Source organism: Elephantulus edwardii, unplaced genomic scaffold, assembly GCF_000299155.1.
Source record: "Elephantulus edwardii isolate Elephantulus edwardi_28Jun2011 unplaced genomic scaffold, EleEdw1.0 scaffold00003, whole genome shotgun sequence".
Classification (NCBI taxonomy): domain Eukaryota; kingdom Metazoa; phylum Chordata; class Mammalia; order Macroscelidea; family Macroscelididae; genus Elephantulus; species Elephantulus edwardii.
This window is the reverse complement of record NW_006399753.1, coordinates 31199650-31207535: the sequence shown is the minus strand read 5'-3', so window position 1 is coordinate 31207535 and position 7886 is coordinate 31199650.

Genomic DNA, 7886 nt, shown 5'->3' with positions numbered 1-7886 from the left:
TCTGCGTGTGTTCTGTTGTGCATAGGGTTTTCAGGGGCCTGCTATTTCAGAAGTGGGTGGCCAATCCTTCTCCCTAGTCTGTCTTAATCTGAATGTTCAGATTTAGAGGAGTATATTTTACATATGTTGTTGTTATGTGCCATTGAGTCACCTGCTACTCATAGAGACCCTATGTACAAAAGTTCTAATCCTGCCCTATACTGAGCCTATCTCAGTGACTCTGACCCACCTTGCCCCATTGCCCCAATTATTGTACTGATCTATCTCATCTGGTGTCATAATCTCAATCTCTCTCTCATCTATCTCTATATCTCTATCTCTATCTCTATCTATATCTATAACTATATATCTCATCTATATCTTTACATCTTTGCAATTACTTGCTAAGTATCAGAGAGCTGGACAATGACTAGGGATGAAAGAAGGAGAATTGATGTCTTTGAGCCGTGGTGTTGGAGAAGAGTGTGGACTATATCATGATTGCTAAGAGAACAATCAGCTTTGTCCTAGAGAGAATGAAGCCAGGCTGCTTCTTGGAGGAAAAGATTCTGAAGCTCTGCCTGACATACTCTGGACATGTTGCAGCAAAGAGGGACCAGTCCTTGGTGAAGGACATCATGCTGGGGAGGGCGGAAGGACAGCACATGAGAGGAAGACCCTTGATGAGATGGATTGACTCAGTGGCTGGGGTAATGGGGATAAGTGTGTCAGAGACAATAAGAGTGGCTCAAGATAGAGCAGGGATTAGGGGTGTTGTACATAGGGTTGCTAAGAGTCACAGGCGACTCCATGGCACATAACAACAACATGTACATGTGACAATTGAGGTGTTATTGTTATCTGCACTTAGTCAACCTCCAATTTACAGTAATCCCATTTAGAACCAAATGATTCTGTTCCACCCTCAGAATTTGCTCTGTATTGGGCTCTTATAATTCATTACCTTTTTGTTTTTTAATTTATTACCTTTTTATTGACTGATTTGTAATAGTATATTGCCAGGCTTTCTTGCTAGTCTATTTTATCTGGGAACTCCTAATAAAACTTACCCAGAATCATAACAACTTGGAAGTCTCTTGTCATATGGATGTAAATGAATTGCACTAAATAGGAATCAAATTTACTTTCTTGTCTCATAGGTAAGCATTCTACCATCAAACCACTAGTGTCTCACTGAAGTGTTATTGTATGTCAAGTAAGAGCAGTGGGTTTTCAGAGGCAGTGAATTGTATGGGAGGCGATTGCTCATTCTTCTGTCACAGAACAACTAGGAGATTCAAACCACAGACCTTTAATATTGAAGTCGAGCTTTTTACCACCAGATCATCAGAGCTCAAAATATTCACAATAGTTCTAGGTAAGTGAGGGTAAATTGAATGGACTTTCAATATGAAACAGTCAAGGAGACCCAGGGTTATTCTTATTTTGTTGTTGTTGTTAAACATAAGATATTCTGGAAAAGTTTTGTTGTGTATCAGAAAATACTAAGTAATATAATTCCATTGTGTCTCCAGCAAAAGTTTAAATAAAGTTGCAGAATAATATCAAAGAATTATAAGGTATATGTTAGACCAAAATAATGTTTGTTTAATTGAGTAGTTGAGATAAAAGAGAACAGCAATGACAAATAATTAGATCATATAGGACAGAAATCCTTTTTGAGTCTGAAAGATACGTGCTTTCTCTGTTAAGTTTTCCATCACAGCAATAATCCTTCTAATCTCAGCTAACAATCCAGTAAATGGGTGGCACAAGAGATTGTGTGTTTTGTTATTTGTGTATATTTTGTGTATGTCTAAAAGTAAGGTGATAGTTGGTGAGTAAGCATTAATAATAACAAATTATTTTCTTCTTCTCTTTTAAATATTTTCAAGTATAAAAACAGTAGGGAAATAATAAAACAGACTCAAGTTACTGGCTTGAACAGTATGTGACTGAATTCTAAGGTAATGACAGGCTATAGATGACTATAGAATACACAGTGTGTCTACAATGCACTTACTGCTAAAGACACTATTATTTCTTTTCCTTAGTGGTGAGATAAGTTGCTTTCAAAGATGACTAGGTCTTTTGTGTTAAACTGTTGTTTCCTAATCAATCTGATTTCTTTGTAGTCCATTAGTGATTTCCATGTGTCAAGTTGCCATTTATATTTTTTAAGACAAAGTATTGCAATGAACAAATTACTGACAGCACAAAGTTTGTCAGTAAGTCTGTACTTTTCGATTACCCTTCCTTCTTCTTTGTTTCCAACTTTGAATTCTAGTCACTAATTATCATTAATGCATCTTGATTGCATTTTTTGATCAATTTCAGACTGCAAGATTTGATAAAAATCTTCCCTTTCCTCCTCTTTGGCTTTGACTACTATTGTGTATATTTGAATAATTAGTGAGATTATCAGATGTTCCTTATATGAGTATGGATAATAGCCTGTCACTCAAAACATTATACTTAAGGATAGAACTTGAAACCGTCTTTTTAACTATTAATGCTACACCATTCTTCTTTGGTTTTTCATTCCTGGCATAGTATACAATGTAATAATCTGATGCAAATTGGCCAAACCCAGTCCATTACAACTCATTAATGCATAGAATGTAGATGTTCATGCATGCCATTTCATTTTTCACAATTTCTAGTTTTCCAACATTCATACTTAGTGCATTCCATGTTCCAACTATTAAATTATGTTTGCAACTGTTTCTGCTTATTTTGATTAACTTTCAACCTGGGCTTTACCTGTTGTTTGCTGTTGTTCATAGGTTTTTCAGAGGCCGGCTATTTCAGAAGTGGATAGTCAATCTTTCTTCCTACTCTATTTTAATCTGGGAGCTCTGCTAAAACCAGTCCACCATGAGTGACCCCTCTTGCATTTGACATGTTTGAGAAGCTCAACATCAACAGTCAAAACCAGATCAGGCGTCAACTGTGAAATAGATCAGCAATAACTCATGTGTAAGCCCAAAATTGAGGCTGAAGAAAATGAAAATAAATCCACAAGAACCTATAGTCTTGAGTCTATTGTACCTAAATTTATAAAGTATATTAAGAATTGGTTTGCAACATTGTACACCAATTTTAGAACATCAGATGAGCTGTGGGGTGAGATCAAGGATATCATTCATGAAAGAGTAAAATTCATTACAAAGACAGAGGAAGAAGAAAAGCCCAACATGGATGTCAGAAGAGACCCTATGACATCTAAAGACATTTTAACATCTCTATAGAAAAGCTAAAAAGAAAGATAAGAGATGCTGAATGAAAAAGCCAAAGAGAAGATTTCAAAGGGCACTTGGAGAAGACAAAGTAAACTATTATAATGGAATATACAGAGATCTAGAATTGGACAATAAAAAATGAAAAATTCACTCAGCATTTCTAAAGCTGAAAGGACTGAAAAACAAATTCAGACCTCGAGTTATAATACTTAAAGATGCTAAGGGCAAAATCTTGGTTGATACAGGAAGCACCAAGAGAAGATGGAAAGAAAACACAGAATCATTGTACCAAAAGAGAACTGGCCAACACTGAAATACTTCAGAAAATACCATATGATAAAAAGCTTAATGGTAAAGAAAAAGAAGTGCATGCTGCAATGAAGGCATTAGCAAAAATAAGGCCCCAGGCCAGAGGGATATAAATTGACATGTTTCAAATGGTAGATGCAGCCCTGGATGTGCTCACCAGGCTGTGTCAGGAAATTTGGAGGACAGCTGCTGGCCAATTGACTGGAAGAGATTCATATTTGTTCCCATTCCCAAGAAAGGTGATCCAACAGAAAATGGAATTTTTTGAACAGTATAATTAATGTTACATGCAAGCAAAATACTGCTAAAGATCATTAAACAATGGCTAGAACAGTACATAGAAAACTGGATATTCAAGCTGGATTTAGAACAGGCCATAGCATTGTTGATGTAAGATGGATCCTGGCTGAAAGCAAAGAATACCAGACGAATGTCTATTTGTGGTTTATTGACTATGCAAGTGCATTTGACTTTGTGGATCATACATATTATGGCTAACATTGCAAAGAATCCCAGAACACTTAATTGTGTTCATGTAAAATCTATACCTAGACCAAGAAGCTGTCATGCAAATAGAGGAATGGAACACTACGTAGTTTAAAATTAAGAAAGCTGTGCATCAGGTTGTATCTTTTTACTATATCTATTCAGTCTGTATGCTAAGCAAATTATTTTAGAAGCTGAAATCTATGGAGAGGACTGTGGCATCAGGATTTAACACAATCTTGCTTGTTAAAAGTGAGGAAGACTTGAAACATTTTCTGTAGATGATCAAACACTGCAACCGTTGGTACAAATTGTATCTCAACATAAAAAAAAAAATCTCACTGGTAGACTGATAGACAACATCATAATAAATGGTGAAAAGATTGAAAATGTCAATGCCTTCATCTTACTTGGACCCACAATCAGTGCACTTGTGACCAGCAGTCAGGAGATCAAGAGACATATTGCTTTGGGAAAGCCTGTAGTCCAGGACCTCTCCAACCTATTGAGGATCAATGATGTTCTTTTGAGGACTAAGGTACAATTTATTCAGACCATAATCTTTTCAATCACTTGCTGTGCTACTGAGAGCTTGACAATGAATAAAGATGACAAGAAAAACTGATCCCTTTGGACTGTGATGTTGGAGAAGAGTACTGAAAAACTCATGAACTGCCAAAAGAATAAATAGATATGTGGAGGAGAAGGTACAACCAGTGTTTCATGGAGGCTAGGATAGTGGAGCTTTATCTTGCATACTTTGGACATGTTTCTAAGAAGGCAATTCCTTAGAGAAGACATCCCTCAACCAGGTGGGTAGACAGAGTGACTATAGCAATGAGCTTTAGTTTGTTGGCTAGGACATGGTTCTGATCTGCTGTTTGTAGGGCTGCTGAGCTGTACTCAACTCAACAGGACCTAACAACAGCATTGTTTATTAATGATCAAATTTACCATATGGAATAAAATTAAATGATTAATACATTTTTACTGAATCTGAGAAGAATGGAAGGAAACCATAAAGGAAGGAAGAAAAAGTCAAAGATTAGGATATTACACATTTTTAAAAAGAATTCTTTAGAAACTTAATGTTTACTATAGGTTGCATCGAGTCGTAGATGACTCATAGCCACCCTATGAAAGAAAGACCTGAACACTTTATAACTTTCATACTTTCTCCGTATTAATAGAATTTCCAGAGGCAAGCTATTTTAGAAGCAGATGCCACTCCTTCTTCAAAGCTTGTTTTAATCAGGAAGCCCACCAAACACTATCCACCATGAGTAACCATTATCACATTTGACACATCAGTGTCACAATGTTTAGCATTACAGCAAACACGAGTTACCTCTGTACAGCAAATGGACAGACCAGTGCTATACCACTTAGAAGAAGGTTTGACCAAAATCAATTAAAACCAGCCTTGAGGGCTGCAGATTAAAATCACCCACCTCTGTAGAATCTGGCAGCTGCTGCTGACTTCCAACCTGGATTCAAGCCCCATACTGCTGATAAAATGCATTTTTAAATAGGAGACCAAATCAAATCAACTCACACCCATTGCCTGCAACTCACAAAAATACACTATGCAAAATAGCTCTGAACTATGTTGTACTCTGAGCCAATCTCACTGTCTCTAACACGCCTACCCCCATTATGCTGTTACTGTGTCAATCCATCTCATCCAGGGTCTTCCTCTCCTGCATTGTCCCTCCATCCTTCCACGTATGAGTCAATAAATATTCAACTCAATGTTTCCTACCGCTTTATTCTTCATTGTTAGAATGAAGATCCCTGAGGCATTTTAAGGTCTAAATAGTCCTGAGCACCTGTGGTGTTGGAGAAGTGTACTGAATATCCCATGGGCAGCCAAAAGAACAGACAGTTATGTCTTGGAGAAGGTGCAGCCAGGAGTGCTCTTTGGAGGCAAGGCTGTTGAGGCATCACCTCATATACTTTGGGCATGTTGCTAGAAGGGGCTATTCCTTTGGGAAGGACATGATGCTTGGAAGGGTGGAGGATAGATAAATGAGAGAAAGATCCTCAACTAGGTAGATTGACATGGTGACAGCCACAATGGGCTCTAATGTGTCAGGAATTAAAAGGCTGGCACAGAATATTCGGGGTTCAGATCTGTTGTTCACAGGGTTGATATGAGTTATATTCAACTCCATGGCACATAACAACAAGAAAATGCACAAAGATATACTTAAAACACTCTAAAAGCTTTTGCCAACTCTACAACAAGAAGTATGCTAAAGTACAACAGAATAGCTCAATTCTCAAGCAGAATGGTTAGTCATTTTTTTCTGTCATTACATATAAAAATTAGTATATGCTTTGGGAAAGAACGCCAATATTTTGTCATATTATATATTCATTTCATTTTTTAATTATTTTTATTTAGCAATTGAAATATTTTCTTTATAGTTTTAAAGCTATAAAAAGACAAAATTAGTGTAAATTTAACAATCTCTTAAGAATAATTACATTTTGTCTGAATAGTTATTTCCATTAATCTACTGAGCTAAAATGGGGATATTTATATTATTGTACTTTATATAATAATGATTCATTTATTGAGTAAAGGAATGTTACTTTTCAAATATCAAGAAAAATACTCCTTGAGTTTGGTCTAGTTACTTAAACACTATTAATATACCTCAAACATGTATTCTCTTCCATGGAAACAAAGAATTCACTACTAACTATAGATTCCATTCTACTCCCAGCTGCTGATGTGCTTTGGTTATAGTGTTTTGTCATCCCCTTTCCACTTCTGACTTGTCTCTTTTTTAAGTCTGGGCTGCCAGAAGAGACAGGTGGTGCATGAAGGTTACTTAAAACAGTGCCAATTTTAGCTCCACAGCAACATGGGTCAAATCAAGTGGAAAATGTTGGTAGGGTGGGAGAAAAGAGAGTTTGAAATGGGAATGATCTTTTTCCATCCTTCATGTGTATTTTAGGATTTTATCTAGTTATGCCTGGATAAATAATAGAGACTCCTGAAATTTCAATTAATAAATGAAATTACTTATATATTCTGTCCCAGGAACCAAAATGTTGCATCTTATTTTGTCTGCATAACAATCTTGTGAAGTAGCTATTTTTCACATGTATTTTATACCTCTAGTATCTGAGGTTTAGAGTGGAACAGTGGCAGTCCCAAGCAAAGTATAGATAGATAGATAGATAGATAGATAGATAGATAGATAGATAGATAGATAGATACAATAAAGCATAGATATTGTTTGAGTATGCAATTGTGTCTCATAAGGGACATTTAACAATTTCTGCAGATACTTGTAGTTGTAGCTGAAATAGTGGTGCTGTTAGCATTTGGTATCTGTAGGCAAATTGTTGTTGTTAAGTGCTATTGAGTTGAGTATGACTCATAGCAACTACATGAAGAACAAAGCTGAACCTTGTCCTATCCTATACTATTGTGATAATATCTGACATACTTGAGCCCAGTGCTGTATTACTGTGTCATTCCATCTCATTGAAGGTCTTCTTCTCTTTTGCTAACCCTCCACCTTTCCAAGTTTGATGTTCTTTTCCAAAGAATAGCCTCTCCTAACTATGCCCGATGTATGTAGGATGAAGTTTTGTACTCTGGCTGTAATTTCTTCAATACATATGCTATTCCATGGACATTCAGTACTCTTAACAAACATCACAACTCAAATACAAAATTCTTTTTCAGTCTTCTTTCTTATTCATTGTTCAGCTCCCAAATGCATGCTATTGTTGTTATATGCCATCATGTCTCTTTCAACTCACTGTGATACTACAGAAAACAGCTCTGAACCTTGTTCTATCCTGAGCCAACCTTATTGTCTCTGACACACCTATCCCCATCACCTTAGT